The sequence below is a fragment of the Cryptomeria japonica genome, chromosome 6, assembly GCF_030272615.1.
Source record: "Cryptomeria japonica chromosome 6, Sugi_1.0, whole genome shotgun sequence".
Taxonomy (NCBI): domain Eukaryota; kingdom Viridiplantae; phylum Streptophyta; class Pinopsida; order Cupressales; family Cupressaceae; genus Cryptomeria; species Cryptomeria japonica.
The window spans coordinates 442,551,175-442,576,438 of NC_081410.1; positions in this window are offsets into that span (position 1 = coordinate 442,551,175).

Genomic DNA, 25,264 nt, shown 5'->3' on the forward strand with positions numbered 1-25,264 from the left:
GGTTTCCATCTAGCAGAGCATCTCTTACCTATTGCATCATTCTTTTTTAAAATTGAACCATGAGAGGGTAAAACTTACAGCATCTTCCAAACTCTAGTAACTCTACTATCCCAGTGCGAAAAAGAAGTAAGATTTTTCAAATTCTTATAAATAAATGACAAAGCAACCTCAAAGATTGAAGAGTCAATTTTTAATAGAACCTCAAACACAGGAGACCTTGTTTTTTTAAATATCTTGTTGTTTCTTTGTAGCCAAACATTCTAAATCACAATAGATGGAGATATGATCCAAAGGCATGCATAAAAAGATGAGGCAAACATAAAGGGTCAAGATCTAAAATGGGAAATGAGATCCTTACCAATAACAAAGGATATATTTAACTTCTCAAACAACCACTGCCAAAATTCATAAGCATAATCACAATGTAGGAACAGGTGTGAAGAAGATTCCAAATTTTTGTTACAAAGGACACAAGGGAAAACAACAACAATACCAAGCCTGTCTAGTCTCATACCTGTAAGGACTTTGTCCTGAACTGCCAACCAAGCAAAAGCTCAAGCTTTAGGAAGACAAGCCGAATGCCAAAACAACTTATAAGGCCAAGATGATAAATCTCTAGCAACCATGAGAGAGTTGTAACCATCTTTAACAGTGTACTTACTAGAAATATTCTTTGTCCAAATAAGTTCATCCTCAGAATCCGAAAGAAATACAATTGTATCCCCCAAAATCTTCTCAAAATTTAATTTCATGATTTGATCAACATCTAAGAAATCAATCGACTTCCATCTAGCTAGCTTAAGGGGTCCACTAGTCACAATTTCAAAATAATTTGCTACAAAAACACCCCAAAGGGAGGAAAGAACAATGATCAGAGGAGACCAATCCTTAATATTCACCAAAGGTGTGTGTCCATTCCATACTTCATCCTAGAATCTGACCTTTCTACCATTATGAACAATCCATGAGAGATGAGGCAAAATAAGTGATCTACATTTACAAAGGAAATTCTAAATAGAAGAACCTGAAGGCAAATTTGAGACTTTAAAAATGTACTTTCTCAGTCCATTATTTAAATATTTGGCAAACATAATTTGTGCCCATAAGGAGCTAGGCTTGTCATATAATTTTCAAACCAACTTAGCACCTAAGGCTAAATTCTGATTCTCCAGACTCCGAATTCCTATTCCCCCAGGTTCCTTAGGAAAACATACCTTATCCCATGCAACTAAATGGAGTTTCTTCTTGCCATCTTTATTATTGTTCCAAAGAAAATCTCTAAGAGTATCCTGTAAACTAACAATAGTTGTTTTTGGAGACTCCAAAATAGACATGAGATATATGGGAACAACATTCAAAACAAACTTGATGAGAACAATTTTACCCGCCAAAGTTAACCATCTATGATTCCATGAGAGAATTCTTTTAGAAATGACAGAAATAATCTTATCCCAGAAACCAATCTTATCCTGTTTAAAAAAGAAAGGAATCCCAAGGTAAGTATATGGAAGATTTCCAGTCTCAAATCCCCAAAAGGATTGCAACCTATGCTGAACCAGTTGTGATGTATTAAGGAAAAAAATCTTTGATTTATCACCATTCACTTTCTGACCAGAAAATGATGCATAATTTTGTATTATTCTTTTAATCACTTTTGCCTCAACTAACGAAGCATGTCCAAATAACAAAGTATCATCTACAAAGAGACAATGAGAAATACTTTGGGGAATATTCTGAATCCTTATACCTTTCCAAAGCCCCCCCACTTTAGCAGCCCTAATAGCCCAACTAAAGGTTTCAGCTAGGAGAATAAACAAAAAGGGAGAAAGGCGATCTCCCTGTCTCAAACCCCTAGAGGAAGTAGAAAAACCACAAGGAGAACCATTAATTAAAATCGAGAATCTTGCAGAAGAAATACATGCACGAATCCATTTGACCCAAGCCTTGGAAAAACCTAACTTCTCTAGAACAACACATAAAGCCCCCCACTCTACTCTATCATAAGCCTTCATCATGTCTAGTTTAAGTATCATGGCCGAGGTTCTTTGGGTGGAAATAGAATGCAACACCTCATGTGCTACAATTGCACCCTCTGTCGTCTCCCTTCCAGGAACAAAACCACCTTGCTCCAATGAAATGATCCTAGGTAGATTTTTTACCAACCTAAGGGAAATTGCCTTCGTAAATATCTTATACAAAGTGTTACATAAAGCAATGGGGCAGAAGTCAGCAAAAGTCTTAGTATCCTCTTTTTTAGGAATAATTGCAATCATTGTAGTATTAAGTTCTTTTAAAATAGACCTTTTTCTTCTAGCTTCCTCGAGAGCCAATAAAATGTCATTTCCCACAAAATCCCAACATTTCTGAAAAAATAAAGGAGTAAAACTATCTGGTCTCAGAGCTTTATTTGGATTCATGGCAAAGACAACACTCTTAACTTCTTCTAAGGAAAAGGGAGACATCAACATCTTATTCTCTTCCAAAGATACTAAAGGAGGAATATTAGATATAATATCATTGCTGAGATTTCCATTTTCTAAAGATAATAATGACTTTAAAAACCTAACTGCCTTTGAAGCAATGTCCTCTGGCTCTGTCAATAAATTCTCATTTTGACACTGAATACAAGATATCCTATTCTTACATCTTTTAATCTAGTTGAAGAATGAAATTTTTTTGTGTTGCTGTCACAATCTAAAAGCCATAACTCTCTAGATTTATATCTCCAATAGATTTCCTCTCTAGCTAACACCTCCTCAAGCTGTAATTTTAGTGACTTCAATTCATCAAAACTTGTGGCACCATACCATGTTGAAGCACATGAGTATTAAGACACTCAATCATATCTTGAATCCTTTGTTTCTCCTGAAAAATGTTCTTAAAATGTGAGATATTCCATTCCCTAATATTCACTTTCAAATAACTTAACTTTTTAGCAATATGAAACATACAGGACCCAAAACAAAAAGGAGCAGAATTCCACCATTTCATAAGCAGAGGCAAAAAGCAAGAATCCCTAAACCACATGGGCTCAAATTTAAATGGAGACTTAAAAGAAGCCCTATCCTAAATAACTGAAAGGGAAATTGGAAAATGATCAGAACCCGAGATCGGTAGAATAGAGGAAAAGAATTCAAAATCTGAATCAATCCAATTTCAGATAACAAAAACTAATCTAATCTCTCAGCAATCTGAGAAAAATCCCTTCTCATGTTTGTCTATGTGAAAACCCCATTATGAGACTTACAATTAATATGGCTCATATCAGAAATGAAATCTCCAAAGTCATCCATAATCCTTTTATTAGGGAAAACACCTCCTCTTTTCTCATCTAAATCAGTGATAGCATTAAAATCACCCCCAAAGATAATAAAGGAACCATGTTTTAAGGGAGAAGAAATCCTCTTTAATTCACCCCATAACTTACTCTTCCCTTGAATTCTTGACGGAGCATAAATGTTAAAAAGCCATAATTTAACCTTTGAAATCTTGCTTATAACTAAAGCCAACATCCAATTTGTAGTAGATGCCACTAGTTGTACCTCAATATTATAATTATTCCAAAGCAGTGCCAAACCTCCTGAAGCACCACAAGCCGGAGAAGAAAGAAAATTCCACCTTCTCCAAGATGAAAAAACCAAATCAATGGACTCCTTTGACAACTTTGTTTCTTGCAACATAGAAATATCACACTTAATTAAGTCCATCTGGGACTTAATTAAGTGTCTCTTGTTAGGGGCATTTAAACCCCTAACATTCCAAGAAATAATTCTCATTGTCCTCGAGGGGAGGTCGAAGCTCCCCTCTTCTCATTAATCGGAGAATTTTTGCTTTCTCCAAAGCAACCTTGCAAATTACGTTTCACAGCCCCTGATCTTGTCACGGGAGGACTAGTCACAAATCTTTTACTCCTCTTTCTTTTTACACTTACTGGAGTTAGGCATGTTTTCTTAGGCCTACCAAGAGAGACCAAATGCCTCCCTTGCCCACCAGCAGGAGAAAGGGACAAAGTCTTTTGAATTCCAGCATCAATTTCCATTTGAGTCTTAAGATTATTTGGAGGCCTACCTCTCCTAGGAGAAACCACCGATGGTGAAAAAAACGGAGTTGTTTGGACAATTGGTAAACTCTTGCATGACTTTGGAGAAGCTAGGATAAATGGATTATCTTCAAAACCCAACTCTATTGTAGCCAAAACCTCCAAAGGATTAGCAGATGCAGAAATTGGAAGGGTCGAGTTTATACCCCCCAAATCATTCTCAATTGAACAAACAACTCTATCAGTAATACCCTCATCCATTTGATGTGCATGATTGTTAAAAATATCATTTACTTGCTGAACCATATTCTCATCTGGCATAATAACAGGGACAACCTCTGACGGATTACTATTCCCTAAGGAAGATTCATTAGCCATATTAATTTCAACATTCAGAGGGGAATTATTAGACACCAAGTTCTTAATTTTCTGAACTAAAGAAGCATCATTAGGAAAACCTATGGCAGGTACCTGTTTAATAGTTTCCATATCAACCACTGCATTTTTATCTAAATTCACATTTTTTGAAGAATCCAAAACCTCATTTTGAGTGCATGAAGACAAATTGTCGTCCTTACCCTTTGTGTGATTATTTGTCATCTTAGGGCAATCTATCATCAATGGATGATCTACTCCATTCATCGGGGGGTTACCATCCACTATACCCCCGTTATTAGAAAATGTCTTCAGTAAAGACGAAAGTGAGACCAAACCCGAAGTGTGATCATTTGGTTTCCCAGAACTACAACACAATAGATTATTTTCAAGATTAATGTGACCTATTTCTACCAATTTATGCGAAAAGATATTTCCACATCCTTCCACCGAAGGTCCCACCGACAAACTATCTTTATTAAGGGATTTAGGGACAAAGCCAACAACCTGCTGGTTTTTCTTAAAATCCATAAGTAACGGAGCATCCAAAAGTAAAGGAGACTTAAGAAGCTTCGTATCTAATTTCTCAATTGACTAGTGCCAAATACCATCATGAGACGATATTACAAGTACGAGGGCAAACATTGTTAGGGTTAATAAGAACACAAATTTTACCAGAACCTCCCCCTCCACAAAGTCCATTTTAGATGTTAAAAAAGTTCCAATAGTATTTCCAATTTTCTCAAGAACATCTGGATCCATAAATTCAAAAGCAATTTTAGGTAAACCAAACCAGAAAGGAATACGTTTTGAACTACACCAAGAAGGAACAAAAAAAGGTTTCCAAGCCACAATTGAAATTAAATGTTTTCCAAACCAATGATGCAAAGTTCTTAATACCTCATCTCTGAAAGGAGAATCAAAGACAATAATAAAAGCATTCGCAGACAATAATTGAAAATAATGCATATCCCCCCATCTTTTCTGCAATTTATGATAAAGCTTTAACAAACTAATTTGATCACCCCAAATTTCCCTAGAAATAGCATTCGTATGCAAACAATTTGCTTTCTTATCAACATAGGAACCTAAAAGATCGATACAAGGGATAGGAGCCCAAACCTGTGATGAAGAAACCCCCGGTAGAATAGGATCAGAAGGTATCTTACTTACTATATGCGGGAAAAGTGGGTCGATGGAACTCAATATGTGGAAAATGGAGTTCTAGGGAGCCTTTCTCACACACCCACAAGACTTCTTGGTGCAAGCTATGGAGTCATGAAGTATGGCTCAACTTCCCAAGGTTGGTTCCATGGTTCTCTATCTCACAAGGTCCCTCAAACCAATGTCTTTTCTCTCAGATCACTGAGCAAAGTGGTTTAGGGATGACAAATGCAAGAATGAGGGATGCTTTGGTTGTTTTTAAGATGAAATGTATCCTAAGCTATGCATGATCCTATAAATGAAATAAACTAGATTATAAGATGACAAGATTAGTAACAAGACTATCCTAGCATACTATATTAGTCTATGATTAAGCTAAATGATAAGGAAAATACTCTAAACATGCATATTTAGACTAATTCCTATTTAAAAGAGAGGCTAAATGATGAGTAAAAATGATATATTAAAGCTTGGATGGATTTTAGTATAAGTGTGATGCTAAAGACTTGGATGATTAAAATGGAGGATGGAGAGCTCTATTTATAGCAAAAATAGGGCAATGGATGGTCAGGATTGAAAGAGTTAATCAAGGGCTAAGTTTGAAAGTTGGGAATCCATGTTTACAATTGGCGCCAATGAAATGGTGACAATTGTCAACATAAGGTAGGTTGAGAGGAGATGTGAGAAGCATTAAATGCTTGAGAAGACCTCATGGTTACCCTAGGGGTTAAGGGTTAAGGTTAAGTTAGGGTTATCTATTGGATAAAGCTTTTACCCAAAGGATAAACTCTTGTGCAAAGGATTAAGGATAACCATGGTCAAAGCAATAAATGCTTGATGAGACCCTTGGGTTACATGGAGGTTGAGTTTAGTGAAATTCTTTAACCATGCTAGAGGGTTGAGTTAACCATTAATGGTTATGAAGACTTTGGGGACAAATTTGTAAGAGTCCTTCCAATTTTGGGGGTATTCAACAAGTTAGCTTGTTGAATGGATAAAGGCTTTAATTCTTTTAGAAGACTTTACTCCAAATTTGAGAAGTGGCCTCCTCAAATTTAGGGAAAGGGGATAATGAATGGGTTTGGGTTAATTAATTAGGATTAGATGGATTCTAGAAGAAATTAGGAAGAGGGTTAGGATGCAAGTGGGAGGTGTAGGATTTTGCAAGTGGATGAAGGGATAATAGGTTTTAATTGAATAAAATGGATTTAATTCAATTTGGTTGCAAATGGGGAAATTAAATAAATTAGATTTATTTAATTTAGGATAACTATTTTTATTAAATTTGAATTTAATTAAAAAGTGGATAGGGGATTTAATTGAATAAAATGATTGATTCTATTAAAGAGGTATAGTGAATTTAATTGATTATTTTACTTAATTAAATAGAGGAATGTGGGTTATTCAATTAAATTGGATTTAATTAAATAAAGAAATGAACATAAAATATTCATTTAGGAATATGGTCATTTTTATATGTCTACATTTTGCCCCTCTTTGAAGTGACGTGTGCGCACATGTTATTTCAAAGAAAATGATGTGTCGTTGCGATTTTATGATCAATGTTGTTTTTATGGATTTTCATGTCGTGCCCCAGATTTGATTTGTGATGCCCCAAATTTGATAAACGATGGTGATGATGCCCCCTCGGGAGATGAATCAAAATTTTGGAAAATTTGATTTGATTTGATAATTGTGTTTGCTGTGCAAAATTTTGGCTAGGTGGAATGTGGAAATTGATTCATCTCCTGATAATTGACGTGTGCGAGGGTATGAGGGAGATCGCGAGCAAGTTGCATGCTCATTTCCCTAGCCCTAATTTTATTTTACCCTATAAAAGGGAAAAAGTGCATTGTTTTGTCTCACTTGTGCTTGTTGACCTTGGAGAAAGAGACTTTTGGAGAGAAGACAAAATGCCTATTCCCTATTCTACGCATCGATTCGAGCACGTTCGGAGGTATCGGAGGCCTGTCGCGTATGGACAACCGGTAAGTCAACCCTTTTGACCCCTTTTTGATTTTTAATTTGATCATTTTTGGTCATTTTTTATTTTTGAAATGCGGTTTTCACGTTTTGGCGCATAGGAGTCTTAGTTTAGTGCATACGAAAAATTTCGTAGCTAATAGGGTTGCAATTTAGGGTAGCGTTTGAAAATATTTAGGGTAGCGTATGAAGTTTTTAGGTTAGCACATGGCCTTAGGTTAGCGCTTAGGGTTAAAAGGGTTGCGCATCTAGTAAACCTAGCGCATAGGGTCCACAGGGGGTCGCATGGGCAGGGGGATGTAGTGCGTAGGTTAGACCTAGCGCATAAGGTTAAATAGGTAGCGCAGACGCGGGATAGGTTAGCGCATGGGTCGAGTTTAGTGCTTAGGATAGATTAATTGGCGCATGGAGAAAAAAGGGGAGCGCGTAGAGTGAGTCTAACGCATGGGGTAGATAGGATAGTGCGTGGAGAAAACAGGGTAGCGCATAGATTTAGTCTAGTGCATAACCAAATTTAATTAGCGCATGCAGTAGGTTTTACAAGATAGGATGATTTTTGAATGTAGAAAATTACATAGGATAAGGTCACTTTTGCCTGGGGAGGTGGATTTTTGTCATTTGCTGTGTCGGTTGTCATGTTTTTGATAATTTGTCCAATATGAGTATTGATATAACTTGGTTTGATTTGTGATTGTTCAAGTTATTAATGTAGATATTAATGTGTTTTTGATCGAACCTTGATTTGATTTGCATTGTTTCAAGTTAATATGTGTGGAGCTTGATTTGTGTTACAAGCTGATATGATTGTGGAACTTGAGTTGTGTTACAAGTTGAAATGGGTTGGAAACTTGAGTTGTCTTACAAGCTGATATGGGTGGGAAACTTGAATTGTTTTACAAGTTTATGTGATGTGGAGACTTGAGTTGTTTTACAAGTTTTGATATGGTTTTTGAAAACTTGAGTTGTGTTACAAGTTGATATGGAATGATATGATGTGGAACTTGATTAGATTTGCAAATTGTTTCATGTTTTTGTTGTGATTTTGATTTTGATATCTTTGTTTTGATGTGGAAACTGATATTGGACTTGTTTTTCTTTTTGATAGGAGCGATTGCGAGTGGTTCAGTCGCGCGAGCGGTTCCCCAGACCATGGGCGTTGATACCTTGGTTGACACAGACTGACTTAGATGTTATTGAGAGATGTGGCCTGTCATCTTTATTGGATATGCCTTAGTTCACTGTGAACCGGGGTTTACTCACAACGCTCGCAGAGAGATGGCATAGTGATACGAACACATTCCACTTTGCTTCAAGTGAGATGACGGTGACTCCTGAGGACTGTTACAGGATATTACGGATTCCCGTAGCAGGTGCATTATTGCCGTATGAGCAGACCGAGGAGGGTGGGACAAAGGCACTACAACGCATATTACATGATGAGACAGTGTGTGGATATGAGATCCCCTAGCAAGAGTTCTTGGATCTGGACTATGCACCTCTTCCGTCAGTACTAGTAGGTTTTATAGGTGGATTCCTATGTCCCGACCGTAGGTCGAAGGGATTTTCTGTAGGTTGGGGATTGGTGCTTGAGGAGATGGTGACATAGGGCCGTAGGTTTACGTGGGGATCGGCCATGTTAGTTCATTTATACAGGGATTTACATGAGGTGGTATACCTGGGTTACGACAGTTTGTCAGTTGGCATGACACTCCTACAGGTATGGTGTTGGGAGCACATTCCAGCAGCTAGGCCACTAGTGGATAGAGACAGGCCTATTGGGCGGGCATATGCATATGGATACAGGGGGCTACTTGTCCAGTGTAAGCTGGGAAAAATTGAGCACTGGAGGAGGGTGTTGGATGACATCGATACGGTCGTCTGGCGACCGTATACAGATTGTGAGGTCTGGGTCGAGGATGGGCTAGAGATGCCTTATGTTTTTATGAGTCAGTTTTTGATAGGCCGGACGCCCTTTGTGATCAAGAGATTTCAGGTTGGCAAAGTTTTGCGGCAGTATGGTCAATAGTAGGGGATACCACAGGGGACCTGCTTGTATGCGCGCCGGAGGCAAGATATACTGGATTGGGGCCCGACTATTGATAGTGGAGCGGCTATAGAGGAGTTTTCCAGCTTAGCGGGCTAGATATGGGACTATGCTCCTAAGATACTAGATGCTGGGATGACACATGAGTTTGTTGGTTTGTTCGCAGCTCGTGTCATGGCCAGGATATCAGATCCTGAGGAGATGCGGCCTGCCTTTGATGATGACGAGGATGAGGTAGGGGGAGACGGTGATGAGGGAGATGATGGAGGTGGAGGAGGATGACAAGGGAGAGGATATTGGGGGAGGAGAGGAGATAGCGGTAGAGATGGGGGTGATAGGGGAGTGCAGGTGGAGAGAGCAGTTCGATGAGCTGTGATGGACAGAGGGAGAGGAGGGTTGGCGATCGGAGCAGGGGAGGAGGGTAGAGTGGGAGAGGTGATAGCAGTGGTGGGAGGGACTGATGAGTGGAGACGGCCAGCACAGAGGAGGAGGACTAATGAGTTACCTCCACTAGCACCGAGGATAGGTAGAGGGATAGGGGGTACCCCTTCACAGGTGTCCCTACGGGTCCGGATCCCGATGCATGTGGAGGACGCCCAGATCAGAACTCTACAGTTGACAACACAACAGCTGTAGGCACAGCTATTGACGCAGCAGCGTCAGATTACCTAGTTGACCCTAGAGCGCGATACTAAGATAGAGCAGCGAGGTCGAGCGAGGGAGCTGGTAGGGAGTGTGCAGAGAGCAGCAGCAGGTGGTACGATGAGGGACATTATGAGAGAGCTGTCCTTGAGAGTCAAGGAGGCAGAGTACTATCGACGTCACTATGAGGATGCAGTGCCTAGGGAGCGTAGAGTGCAGAGCTTTACGCAGTCGAGATCAAGTCGATCTCGAGAGACTGGGTCACAGTCAGAGAGAAGAGGCGTGATGGGGCCTTCAAGACAGGATCCTCCTGGAGATCTAGGGGCTGGGACATCAGTGGCGAGACCATCCCTCAGGAGATAGTCATACTTGAGAGATGATGTCTCTATTGTATTTTGGATTATTGTTTTTGTTTGTATGGGGCACAGACATGACAGATTTTGTACATTTTGATCATTTTTGATATATATATGACACCATTTTCTTTGATCATGTGATGTGTTATGGATAAATGTTCTATATGGTTTTACTTTACTTTATGATGATGCAATGCTTAGATAGGTGATATGATGCATGATGTAAATGTATGATGTGAGATGTATCTTGAAAATGAGATGTATGATTTGATATGTTGTGAGATGTATCTTGAAAATGAGATGTATGATTTGATATGCTGTGAAATGTATCTTGAAAATGAGATGTATGATTTGATATGTTGTGAGATGTATCTTGAAAATGAGATGTATGATTTGATATGCTGTGAGATGCATCTTGAAAATGAGATGTATGATTTGATATGCAACCAATTGTAAAATGATATGCAACTACTTGTAAAATGATATGCAACTACTTGTTTAATGATATGCAACTACTTGTTTTTAGAGCATCGTCATTCGGCATTTGTCATCCTGATATAACCATATGTTATTTTGCTTTCGATATAGGTATCATCATTGAGCATTGATTTGTTTGGGATATGTTGAAAATTTATACAAGCATAATGGTATAATTGAACCATAATGACCTGAGAATAATTTACATGATGTTTGATTTTGCAAGATAGCACAAGCATCAAGGTATAATTGAACCAGGATGACCAGAGTGCGGATTGCGTATAAACAGACAAGAGTAAGCCATTTGTATGCGTAAAGTGGAATCATGTCTTCAGTGATATTCATTGTATCACATCTCTAGACAAGTATTTACACAGTACAAGTGATCACCTCATAGACAAAAGACTAAGAAAGTATTGGAGTTTCCCGATGATCTCTAGCTTGGAAGCATTGTTGAGAAAATTTAGAGAATCCAATAATTCAAAAAGTTCAAATGCAAAAATAGTCAAGACTTTATGCAAAATGTAACATTTGGTACTTCAGAAAATCATCCATCTTATTATTTTTGTGATTCTTGTTTTAGTGAGCCAATGCTTTGCGCTGCGATGGAGTAAGTTTTTGGTTGCTGGATGGGGTGTTTCTGAGTTTTGTAAATAGTCTTGATGGTTTGAACATGCTGCAAGTTTTTTGATGATTATTGCCCCTAGCTAAGTGTGTCTCATGATGTGGATATGTACAGTGATTACCAAGCCATGGTGAGATGCGGTGAGAGGAGGATATATATGGATAAACCAGGATAGTGACTACACTAAGTATGTCCTGAATGGATATTTGCTAAGTGTTGGGCGATGGCCGATAATGCTTTATTGCAGGGATATGGATATAGATAAAGGAGTTGTCCCCTCACAATAACATCTGTTACCAGGTTTTCACCAGTTGCTTTTATTGTACCTTTTTATTTTCTTTTTCTTGATTTTTTTTTATTTTTTTTGTTTTTGACTTTTTCCGTGTATTAGACTACTCAAGTGTAGTATTTCTTCAGATGAATGATGTTAGTTGGTTCGTCAAGCACATCTCCTTCTGAAGTTGTTAGATGATAAGAACTTGATCCATAGACTGATATGATGACATAGGGACCCAACCAGTTAGGTTCAAATTTCCCTTTCTTCTCTCGATCTTACTGATTTCTTGGATTTTCTTTGAGAACTAGGTCACCAACTTTGAAGTTGTGAGGGATGACCTTGTGATTGTAGCTTCTACACATGTGTTGCTGATATGATTTGAGATGAGTGTAAGCATGCTGACGTCTTTCATCTAATAGTTCCAGTTCTTGCAATTGGTTGACTCTATACTCTTCATCTGGGATTAAGCCTTTTAGAGAAACTCTGAGAGATGAAATTTCTACCTCCAGTGGTAAAATAGCTTCTGATCCATAGACCAATGAGAAAGGTGTTGCTCCTGTAGGTGTACGGATGCTAGTTCTGTATGCCCAAAGTGCTGGATTGAGTTGTACATGTCAATCTTTGTCTACATCATTTACTGTTTTCTTTAGGATTTTCAGTATTATTTTGTTGGATGTTTCTGCTTGACCATTCCCCTGGGGGTAGTATGGCATAGAGAACTGATGTTGTATTTTGAATTGTTCACACAGTTCTCGGACATCTTGGTTTTTGAACAGTCGTCCATTATCGGTGATGATGGAACTTGGAATACCATATCTGCAGATCAGATAGTTTAGGATAAAAGAAGCAATTTGTTTTCTGGTTACTGTGGCCATGGGGACTGCTTCTATCCACTTGGTAAAGTATTATGTTGCAGTTATAATGAACTTGTGTCCATTTGAAGATGAAGGATGAATTTTTCCAACCAAATCTAGTCCCCACTGACAAAAGGGCCAGGATGTTGTAAATGGCTGCAGTTCCTATGCTGGTGCATGTATCAAATTGCCATGGATCTGGCATTTAGGACACTTCTTGGCGAAGTGGTAAAAATCTTTTTCCATTGTAGGCTAGTAGTATCCCATCCTTAGAAGCTTTTTAGCAAGAGTAGTCCCACTTGAATGTGTGCCACAAATACCTTCGTGAAGCTCGTGTAAAGCGGAATCAGATTCATTACGATCAAGGCAACAAAGAAGAGTACCATCTAGACCTCGACAGTACAAAGTATCAGCGGTAAGGGTATATCGGGTGGCTTGTCGGATAAAATTATGTTTTTGGTTATGGGATTGGTCAATGGGTAGGATGTTGTTCTTTAGATAATCATATATGGGTCCATATAAAGGGGAATCTGAACCAGTTAAGGCATAGATAACATGAGATTCAGAATGGTCATAGGCTAGGGAGAACAGTTGCTCTACCAGGAACTCGTAACGACTCTGTTGCTCTGGAATTTGTAGCAATGAAGCGATAGTAGCCATGGCATCGGCTGCTTTGTTGTTCAACCTTGGTATTTTCTTGAAGGTGATGTGTACAAAATACTATTTGAAGTCATCCACCATTTTCTTGTAGGGTAGTAGCTTGTCATCCTTTATCTAATAGTCATTGTTGATTTGATTGACAACTAGTTGTGAATCTCCATAGACCATTAACTCTGTGATTTTTCATTCTACGGCCATTTTGATGCCTATAACCAATGCCTCATATTTAGCCACATTATTTGTGCATGGGAACATAAGCCGATATGATCTTGGTATAGTATGTCCTTCAGGAGTGATGAATAGAATGCCAGCACCTGAACCATGTTGTGTGTAGGATCCGTCAAAGTATAGGGTCCATTGTGTGGTAGAAATAGCAAGAACGTCCCTGTCCAGAAATTCAATCTCCATAGTTTATTTTCTTGGTAGCAGTGCTTTAGCTAGTTGATCTGCAATTGCTTGTCCTTTGATAGCTCTTCGTTTATGTAGTGGATGTCAAATTCACTGAGAATCATGACCCATTTAGCCAATCGGCCTATAAGAGCTACCTTGCTGAGTAGATGTTTGAGAGGATCAATTTTTGCTGCTAGTTTAATTGTGTGTGCTAGCATATAATGTCGGAACTTTTGAGAAGCAAAGACTACTGTTAGACAGGCCTTCTCAATGAATGTATAGTTGAGTTCATAGCCATTCAATGTCTTGCTGATGTAGTTTATGGCTCGTTCCTTTCCTTGTTGATCTTCTTGTGCCAATAGTGCCCCCAATGATATATATGTTGTTGAAATGTATAGAATGAGTGGCTTTCCTGCTATTGGTGGTACTAGAACTGGTGGGTTCATCAGATATTGTTTGATTTGGTAAAAAGATTCTGCACACTTGGCTTCTCATCTGAACGATACATTCTTATGTAGCAAATGATTGAATGGTAGACTTGAATGGAAAAATGGAGTTCTAGGAAGCCTTGCTCACACACCCACAGGACTTCTTGGTGCAAGCTATGGAGTCATGAAGTATGGCTCAGCTTCCCAAGGTTGGTTCCATGGCTCTCTATCTCACAAGGTCCCTCAAACCAATGTCTTTGCTCTCAGATCACTGAGCAAAGTGGTTTAAGGATGACAAATGCAAGAACGAGGGATGCTTTGGTTGTTTTTAAGATGAAATGTATCCTAAGCTATGCATGATCCTATAAATGAAATAAACTAGATTATAAGATGACAAGATTAGTAACAAGACTATCCTAGCATGCTATATTAGTCTATGATTAAGCTAAATGATAAGGAAAATACTCTAAACATGCATATTTAGACTAATTCCTATTTAAAAGAGAGGCTAAATGATGAGCACAAATGATATATTAAAGCTTGGATGGATTTTAGTATAAGTGTGATGTTAAAGACTTGGATGATTAAAATGGAGGATGGAGAGCTCTATTTATAGCAAAAATAGGGCAATGGATGGTCAAGATTGAAAGAGTTAATCAAGGGATAAGTTTGAAAGTTGGGAATCCATGTTTACAATTGGCATCAATGAAATGGTGACAATTATCAACATAAGGTTGGTTGAGAGCATATGTAAGAAGCATTAAATGCTTGAGAAGACCTCATGGTTACCCTAGGGGTTAAGGGTTAAGGTTAAGTTAGCCTCACCTTAGATGGGAAAGGTGCAATTAGATGGATTTTATTATAAGTGTGATGCTAAAGACTTTCCCATCTAATTGAACCTTAACCTTAACCTTAACGGAGTTCTAGGGAGCCTTGCTCACACACCCACAGGACTTCTTGGTGCAAGCTATGGAGTCATGAAGTATGGCTCAGCTTCCCAAGGTTGGTTCCATGGTTCTCTATCTCACAAGGTCCCTCAAATCAATGTCTTTGCTCTCAGATCATTGAGCAAAGTGGTTTAGGGATGACAAATGCAAGAACGAGGGATGATTTGGTTGTTTTTAAGATGAAATGTATCCTAAGCTATGCATGATCCTATAAATGAAATAAACTAGATTATAAAATGACAAGATTGGTAACAAGACTATCCTAGCATGCTATATTAGTCTATGATTAAGCTAAATGATAAGGAAAATACTCTAAACATGCATATTTAGACTAATTCCTATTTAAAAGAGAGGCTAAATGATGAGCACAAATGATATATTAAAGCTTGGATGGATTTTAGTATAAGTGTGATGCTAAAGACTTGGATGATTAAAATGGAGGATGGAGAGCTCTATTTATAGCAAAAATAGGGCAATGGATGGTCAAGATTGAAAGAGTTAATCAAGGGCTAAGTTTGAAAGTTGGGAATCCATGTTTACAATTGGCACCAATGAAATGGTGACAATTGTCAACATAAGGTTGGTTGAGAGGAGATGTAAGAAGCATTAAATGCTTGAGAATACCTCATGGTTACCCTAGGGGTTAAGGGTTAAGGTTAAGTTAGGGTTATCCATTGGATAAAGCTTTTACCCAAAGGATTAAGGATAACCATGGTCAAAGCAATAAATGCTTGATGAGACCCTAGGGTTACATGGAGGTTGAGTTTAGGGAAATTCTTTAACCATGCTAGAGGGTTGAGTTAACCATTAATGGTTATGAAGACTTTGGGGATAAATTTGTAAGAGTCCTTCCAAATTTAGGGGTATTCAACAAGTTAGCTTGTTGAATGGATAAAGGCTTTAATGCTTTTAGAAGACTTTACTCCAAATTTGAGAAGTGACCTCCTCAAATTTAGGGAAAGGGGATAATTAATGGGTTTGGGTTAATTAATTAGGATTATATGGATTCTAGAAGAAATTAGGAAGAGGGTTAGGATGCAATTGGGAGGTGTAGGATTTTGCAAGTGGATGAAGGGATAATAGGTTTTAATTGAATAAAATGGATTTAATTCAATTTGGTTGCAAATGGGGAAATTAAATAAATTAGATTTATTTAATTTAGGATAACTATTTTTATTAAATTTGAATTTAATTAAAAAGTGGATAGGGGATTTAATTGAATAAAATGATTTATTCTATTAAAGAGGTATAGTGAATTTAATTGAGTATTTTACTTAATTAAATAGAGGAATGTGGGTTATTCAATTAAATTGGTTTTAATTAAATAAAGAAATGAACATAAAATATTCATTTAGGAATATGGTCATTTTTATACGTCTACACTTACCTTTTCCGGACTAGCTTCCTTGAGGTTCACATTTACCTTATTTCCCACCTGTTGTGAAGAATCATAAACCCTAGCCGCAGTCTCCTTATTTGCCAAGCCAACAACCCTAGCAAACATTCGCTGATTGCCCAAATCCAAAGACCATTTTATCGAAAAGTCCTTGAATTGCTTCTCAGAATTCCCTTGATTTGCACCATTATTAAAATGCCCTTGAGTGAATATCCTTCCATTGTTATTCTACCTCCATGCTACACTGCGTCTGTTGCCAAAATATCCTTGAAAGTATTTTGAAGTTGGCTGAAAAACCTTGTTATTTCCACTCCAGTTTACCTGTATCACTATGTCCTTCCATTTGCCATTCGTGTAGACCCACTGGGGAACATGAGGCGGGTCTTCCCAGCCCACATCCGCCCATGAACTCAAATGTCCTCTATTAGCCATGTCCGATCATTGTATTAAATTTCTACTAAACCTATGATTTCTGTTCCCTTCAGAGCCCGTGGCTTTGGAGCATACTTGAAGCTTCCGTTCATCAACAACCAACGGAGTGGGGTCCGAGCGAATCTGTGGGATTTCTGTGTCCTACTACACTATTTCCTCATGACATACCTTGATTATCAATATGGCTCTATTATTCCCACACAGTTAGACTATTTATATTTGTTTATATGATAGAATATAATATATTTAATAAATATTTAAGATTAAATCTGTGTATATATACGTAGAAACATATGATATTAAAGAAAAATATATAAATAAAATATATTTCAAATTTAAAATATACTATTATATGTATAATATATATTAGTTATATATACATAGAATATATGTTCCAAACCTTTTAAATTATTTTATATATATAGAATTGTAGATCTCAATTGGTTCTCTCCCTTCCAAATATCTTGGGGCACTGCTTTTTGTAAGATTGTGCAAAACTTCAAATTGGGAAGAGGTATTGAATACTTGCTAGAATAAAGCAAGTGCTTGGAAGAACAAATGGTTGTCTTTGGTAGGTATGATGTTAATGATCAAATCCATGTTGGCAGTAGTACCTATATAAATCATATCTTGTTTTAGGATCACTTCAAAAGCCCAATAGATGTTTGGAAAGCTATCTAAAGTGTTTTTTATGGGAGGGGACAAAGGAACAAAAAAAGATATCGCTAATAAGTTGGGATATAGCCTGTTTTCCAAAGGAGGTGAGTGGTGCTGGGTTGAGGAGGGTGACCTTATAGAATCTTATGTTGGGAGCTAAACTGTGTTGGAAATCCTCAAAAATCTAGAAAAGATTTAGTGGAAGATAATGTAGGAAAAACATATAGACTACAAAGATACAAATAGAATAATAACACATGCTAATTCCTTTGGTGGTTCTCCAATTTGGCGGTTTGTGTGGGAAAGTGGGAAATTAATCACAGAGCACCTATTATGGATGGTTGGGAATGGGAAGAAAGCTAGATTATGGACTGACTCCTGGAACGGAAAAATCCCACTAGCGGAACTATTGAATGATCCTCCATGGATTTTGATTGCCATCAATACTTGTGGCAAAAATGGTTGTTAATTATGTTATAGAAGATGGCAGGGGGAGTGGACTTGATTATGAATGAATTGATATCAACATCGAACAAATCCCATATTCAAACAAAACCATAGTCAAGGAAATCTGAGGAAATAATTGAATTTGTCTTTCAAAGGTAGAAGATGAAATTACATGGTTAGGTTCAAAATCAGGGATTCACTTTGTTAAGCTTGGTTTCATAATTCGTCAAGTCTCAATAGCAAATAATACATGGCCAAAAAAGTTGTGTTGCTTGACAAATGTATTTTACCTAAAGGTAGTGCCTTTGTTTGGACTACATCACATAAAAGGATTCTTATAGGTGATAGGCTGAAAACTATTGGCATTGAAGGGCCTAAAATTTTCCTAATGTGTATGAGCAATGAGGAAAATGCTAATCATTTACTTTTGACTGCATTTGGGCATCTCATTGTTGGGATTGGTTTATATAGGTTAGATGGAGTGTTGCCAGACAATATGAGGATCTTCTTTATTTCTTACAAAATTTGGCCAAAATTGGGTGTTTAGGAAGCATGGGGAGATATTTGGACAATTTCCCCATCAATGATTGTATGGTACATATAGAAAGAACAAAATAGGAAGGTATTTAAAGAACAACAAATGAAATTTTTAGATTTGATCAAGAAAATTAAGGAGGGTATTTGTGAAAAGGCCAATGCAAAGAAATTGGATAAGAAGAATTATTCTTTTTCTAGTTGGGATAATGCTAGTAAAAAAGGATAGGTTAATCTTAGAATCCTTAATGTTAGCATATCAATTAAGAATTAAAAAAAAGGATAAAAATGGAAGGCTTTTCTTAGGGGATGATTGAAACTCAACTTTTCTGGAGGTGCTAAAGGTAGCCCATGTCTTGAATGTACAAGATGAATTATCAAAAATGAAGAAGAAAATTGTATTTGCACTCTTTCCCAAAGATTGGGAATTCCTACCAATAATGAAGTTGAACTGGAAGCTTTTGCTAGGGGATTGATATTATGTGTAGAAAAGAAGATAAATGTACTATAAATAGAAGGGGATTCACAAGTATGCATTAATGCTATTTGCAAAAATCACATATAAAATTGGAAATTGAAAGGGTGGATCTTGAAAATCAGACAATGCTTGGAAATATTAGAGAGCTATTCCATTTCCCATGTTTACTGTGAAGCCAATGGTATTGTAGATCAATTAGCCAATATTAGAGTGTCTCAAGATTCATTGGATGAAATATACAACTATGATCATTTGGATGAAAGGGTGAAAAACCTCATTCAAAAAGAAAAAGTCAACATCTAGATGAGATTGGAATGGGGATATGGAATAAATATCCTTCGATGTGATTCTAGTCATATCGATTTGTAATAGAGGATGATGGTCTTTGCTGTCACAAGTGTCCTTCTTCTTCTATTGCAAATTGGTACAACTAAATCCTTAGGATGACTATGGTTAGTTTGTTTCGATTGGGTGAATGATGGCTTTGGTTGATTCCTTGTTGTCCTCCCTTAGCATTTGCAGATTGGTATAGCATGTCTTACTATGCTATGTCTGAAGTAATTTGATTTAACGTAATGTGCACAAGCATGGTGGTCACTCTTCATGGTTGGACCTTTGTGAATGCTCATGGGTTGGGTTTGTTATTGTCCTTGCTTGCCATATCTTGACAATTGATTGGTGCTATATGATCATTACTGATACCACACAATCTAATTTAAAATCACCCATATCAATATGTGATCACATCTAAAGAGCATTGCATCATCAATCTTCTATCAACCATTGCATATATGAGGTATATTTTTAAACATTTACTTGAGTATTTATATTTCCTATTTCAGTTCAATTCAAGGTTAATTCCTAAACTAGGGTCGAACCAAGGCAAACCCCTGTCCACAACCCTTTTCTCTCTTTTTATGTGTAGGCAATTGATTCAGGTGTTGCTATCAAATATTTCGATAGAATAGATGACAAAAAATAGGTTAAACTTTTACAAGCACAAAAAGTGGAAGACCGGGTAGCTCCTACTGCCTTGGTCCTGAGAACTCAACATGATCTTCTGATAAGGAATTTTGTGCATCTTCCTAATCTAAAAAATATCTCGCTTGTTTGCCCAGAAGTTGTAGGACTAGGATGCCCTACCCTTCTGATCTTGACAATTCAACCAAGATTTTTAGCTACAAGTTTTCATCCACTTTCTCTTCTTCGATCTCTATCTATGGATCTATGTGAAGTTTGGAACATTTTGTTATCACTATTTTGGTTTAATTCTCTACCGTTTTTCCCCATAACTTGTACAACTTCAAATCCAATTTCAAATCAACTCAAGGAGAAACACCAATCTAATCTGCAATCAATCTCTTAGAGAGTTGGATCAATCAACTTCATCTTTCTTTCTTAATTTTGGTGTGGATCTTAGTGGCCTTATCAATCCTCTAAGTGGTAAAGCCCTACAATTCCACCACTAAACATTTTGGTGGACTTCATGCTTCTTACATTTTGCATATTTCTGATTTGGCATTTTTAGATCTATTTTTTCATAATTTTATTGCATATAATGATCGAACATTTCTTTGGTTATTGCATATCAAAGTAGATTTGATAAATGGAGTTCTTATCTCACTTTGATAATTCAATTTAAAATTTAATTTAAGGTCTCTCCCTCTGATCCTCTTACTCCTAAAGACACCTTAGTGCAAGAAGAGATTATTAACACTTATTTTGAAACTTCCTCCCCTAAGAATGAAATTTTGATGAATGATGTTGATATTTATCCTAAAATGCCCCTCTCTCATAAGGACATTATAGAGGATGAGGATGATATCATAAACACCTTCCTTAATGTCACCTTACCCTCCATACATTGTATTCCTCTTAGAGGTGAAGCATTAAGGAGTTCTTCTACCCCTCCTAAAATATAGTTTATTCATGAGAAAAGAGTCAATACTCCTATCAATGATCTATTTAATGGAGATGAAGTATTGAAGATAACATGACACAATCCTAGATTCTCATAAAGGTACTTTAGTGAAAGGGGGGCAAGTTAAACATGTTGGTATATCAATCTCTCTAGATCCTTCTTATTCTCCTTGAGCTTATCTTGACCATCAACATATTTATAAGCAATATGATGTCATGATCTTTATTTATGACCTATATCCTAACATAACATTGAGAAAAGATGAAGAATTGGATGAAGCATTGAATACTTGCTAGAATAAAGCAAGTCCTTGGAAGAACAAATGGTTGTCTTTGGTAGGTATGATGTTAATGATCAAATCCATGTTGGCAGCAGTACCTATATAAATCATGTCTTGTTTTAGGATCACTTCAAAATCCCAATAGATGTTTGGAAAGCTATCTAAAATGTTTTTTATGGGAGGGGACAAAGGAACAAAAAAAAATATCGCTAATAAGTTGGGATATAGCGAGTGGTGTGGGTTGAGGAGGGTGACCTTATAGAATCTTATGTTGGGAGCTAAACTATGTTGGAAATCCTCAAAAATCTAGAAAAGATTTAGTGGAAGATAATGTAGGAAAAATATCTAGACTACAAAGATCCAAATTGAATAATAACACATGCTAATTCCTTTGGTGGTTCTCCAATTTGGCGGTTTGTGTGGGAAAGTAGGAAATTAATCACAGAGCACGTGTTATGGATGGTTGGGAATGGGAAGAAAGCTAGATTATAGACTAACTCCTGGAACGGAAAAAATCCCACTAGCGGCACTATTGAATGAGCCTCCATGGATTTTGATTGCCATCAATACTTGTGGCAAAAATGGTTGTTAATTATGTTATAGAAGATGTCGGGGGGAGTGGACTTGATTATGATTAGATTGATATCAACATTGAACAAATCCTAGATTCAAACAAAACCATAGTCAAGGAAATCTGAGGAAATAATTGAATTTGTCTTTCAAAGGTAGAAGATGAAATTATATGGTCAGGTTCAAAATCAGGGATTTACATTGTTAAGCTTGGTTTCAAAATTCATCAAGACTCAATAGAAGATAATACATGGCCAAAAAAATTGTGTTGCTCGACAAATGTATTTTACCTAAAGGTAGTGCCTTTGTTTGGACTACATTGCATAAAAGGATTCTTAAAGGTGATAGGCTGAAAACTATTGACATTGAAGGGCCTAATATTTTCCTAATGTGTATGAGCAATGAGGAAAATGCTAATCATTTACTTTTGACTGCATTTGGGCATCTCATTGTTGGGATTGGTTTATATAGGTTAGATGGAGTGTTTCCAGACAATCTAAAGATCTTCTTTATTTCTTACATAATTTGGCCAAAATTGGGTGTTTAGGAAGCATGGGGAGATATTTGGACAATTCCCCATCAATGATTGTATGGTACATATAGAAAGAACAAAATAGGAGGGTATTTAAAGAACAACAAATAATTTTTTTTTGATTTGATCAAGAAAATTAAGGAGGGTATTTGTGAAAAGGCCAAAGCAAAGCAATTGGATAAGAAGAATTAATCTTTTTCTAGTTAGGATAATGCTAGTAAAAAAAGATAGGTTAATCTTAGAATCCCTAATGTTAGAATATCAACTAAGAACAAAAAAAAGAGGCTAAAAATGGAAGGCTTTGCTTAGGGGATGATTGAAACTCAACTTTGATGGGGTTGCTAAAGGTAACCCACGTCTTGGATGTACAAGATGTGGAAAAGATATCTTAAAACATGAAGGATGGAATGGTTTTTCATCCTTCCTACAACATAGACGTAGTATTTAATGAATCAACTACAAATATTGATTGGTTGATAGAAAATGAATCTTTAATAGAAATTAGAACAATGCTAGTAGTGAGTAGATTACTGTAATGGTCAATCAAATCTAAAACAAAACTTTAAATTCCTAAATATGATATGAAATATCTATAAACATATTATAATAGAAAAAAAAATTCTTATATTTTTACATAAAGACCCGAGTTATTTATAATTTAATATCTTTTCTTAAAATCTAATGTTTTCTTCCTTATTTCTAATCATCCCCATAATATATTTTTTAAACTTCCTCCAACCATTCATTCTCTTTTTAACACTATCTTTAACTTTTCTATTTCCACTCTATTCATCTAGGAAAATTTCAGCACTATAATCTTCATCTTTCCTGTTAAAAAAGAAATTAACTCTAAAATATTATGCATTGGAATTTTTGAATTTGATAGTGGAAACATTTTTCAATCAAGAAAATTCTATGATCTACTGTTTTTCTTAAGATAATGGATCATAAAATAAAATCCATGAAAAAAAAATTATACAATCAAGTTCAATTGTTTTAAAAAACTCAATATTATACTATAAAAAATTGATCATATAAACTTTTTTAGATGAAAAAAATGTATACATAATTAAAACATGAAACATTAAAGAAAAATAATTTTATTGTTTTTTTCTTCATAAAATTGAATATTGCTGACTTTACAAATATAAACTTCCTCAAGTTTACATGCAGCTCTGGATTTTGATTCAGATATGTCCATCACCATACTTCAAAAGTTACATGCAAAGACATAAATTGATATTGGACATGTTTATATTAAATTAATTATAACTTATAAATAAATGTCTAGAGATATTTATACTAATAAATAAAAAATTATTAGTATATTTTAGTAGCATGGAGTGGAACCAGAGGATCCAAAGGAACCAGAGGTTCTAGAGGAATCAGAGGATCCGGAGGAACCAAAGGAACTAATAGGCATGGAACGGGGTAGGCCTTCCTCAACACTCGGATTGGATAGGCTCCTCCTTGAGTCGAAGCTTTCCTCGCCCTTGGCGGGCAAATGATCAAAGTTTTTGGTCAAACAAAGATGCAAAAGGCCTAAACAAAAGGAGTTTGAAATGGAAAAATCATGATATGTCTCATAATGATGGGTTTTCTTGACACTCAAGGTCATAGCCTTACCAAAATGTTGTTTCTTCCAAGTTCTCTAACTTGGACTCTTGGGAAAGCAAAGTGGCAACTGGTCCAAATAGCATTCCTCTTCAAACAAGAAAGCCCAACTTTGTTTCGACCAAAGAGGTTTTTCCCTCCCAGAAGCAGACATAATTTTAGTGCCTCCATCCTCAATTCAGTGCTCTAAGAGAGTCGGGTAGTCACAAAGACCATGGGGCTTTGGGCTTCAAAAAATCCTTTTCTCCTTAGAAAGTCTCTCCTTTCGATCATAAGCTACAAAAATGGGAAAGGAAAGGTATGGGGAGCAAGCTTTTTGTCCTTCCCTCAGATTCATTAAATCCAACAATTTCCCATCTTAAGTAGAATGCCCTATTTTCTTAATGGTGTGGTTGTCGAGGGGATATCAATGAAATCATGTCCTAGTGGACTTCCTCGCTCCCAGAAATGATCTCAATCAGACCTATGTAGAATGATTTTTTCTTTTTAGAATGTGCAGACTCCACCCTTAAAGAAGCCATCATTAACGGTAACCCTCTCTTCTTTCAGGGCTTGACCTTCCATTTCTTCGACTAGAAACCAAGTTTTGACCCTGCTAATCACAAGTTCCATAAATCTCCAGTATGGCTTTCTTGAGTTGGTCTACCTTCCGAGTTTTGGTTTTCGGAGGCCCTTCTGAAGATAGGAGATGCTTTAGGAGCTCTAGTGGGAATTGAGGAAGACTTCTTGAATGGGCTTAAGGGTGATGTGGTTAATATCTATGTGGAAATAGATTTAAAACATGGCTATTCTAGTGAATTAGAGATAATCTCAGAGGTTGGTAGATGGAAGCAGAAATTCTAGAGGCTGGGGAAGGAGACTCCTGGAAAATCCAGCCTCCGGAACCAACTAGTGCTCAACTGCTCTATGGCTGCTGCTAGAGGTGTACTCTCTCCCCTTCAAACAATTGTAGTTCTAAAAAATGATGATAAGAACCTTGAGATGGGGAACAAAGGATTGGTGTCTCCAACATAATCGCTTGTAGTTGTGGTCTCATGCCATATTCAAACCCCAAGACCCTAATGACTTTCTGATGCTTTGATTGAGAATTTGAAATCTCAATCTCTTCCAGGTTCGGTTTCACCCTCTTTTCCGCAGCCTCC